We start from the raw sequence: 399 nt of genomic DNA, 5'->3' as shown, positions 1-399 counted from the left end.
CCTGCCCAGCCACAATTCCCCCACCTCACACGAATAAGGTTTCTCAGGTCGTATTTTCTTCCTGCATGACACCTGTGAGTCTGTCTTTTTCATCCAAATTAGGAGGAAACTGCACAGCGATAAATAAGCCGTAGCTGCTGTCAGCTCGTCCGCACGGCCGGGCTGAAGCGCCGGCCCGCCAGAGCTACTTCATACAGCTGGTCGCTATGAAGCCCTCCCCCGTGAGTGGGGAGTCACCCCACTAAGTCCCGCAACTAAGGACTGAGGCAAGTAAAGAGAAACCAGGTGAATGCCGGCGGGTTTGCTGAGCTGCGGGGAGCTTCCCACCTCGCTCATTCCCGTCGACATTGATCTCGGTCCCGGTACCTGCTGAGCAGCGGCCGGCAGCGGCTCCGTCCC

Source organism: Nestor notabilis, unplaced genomic scaffold (assembly GCF_000696875.1).
Source record: "Nestor notabilis isolate BGI_N333 unplaced genomic scaffold, ASM69687v1 scaffold5693, whole genome shotgun sequence".
Lineage (NCBI taxonomy): Eukaryota > Metazoa > Chordata > Aves > Psittaciformes > Psittacidae > Nestor > Nestor notabilis.
The sequence above is the reverse complement of the archived record's forward strand: the minus strand, read 5'-3'. Positions refer to the sequence as shown.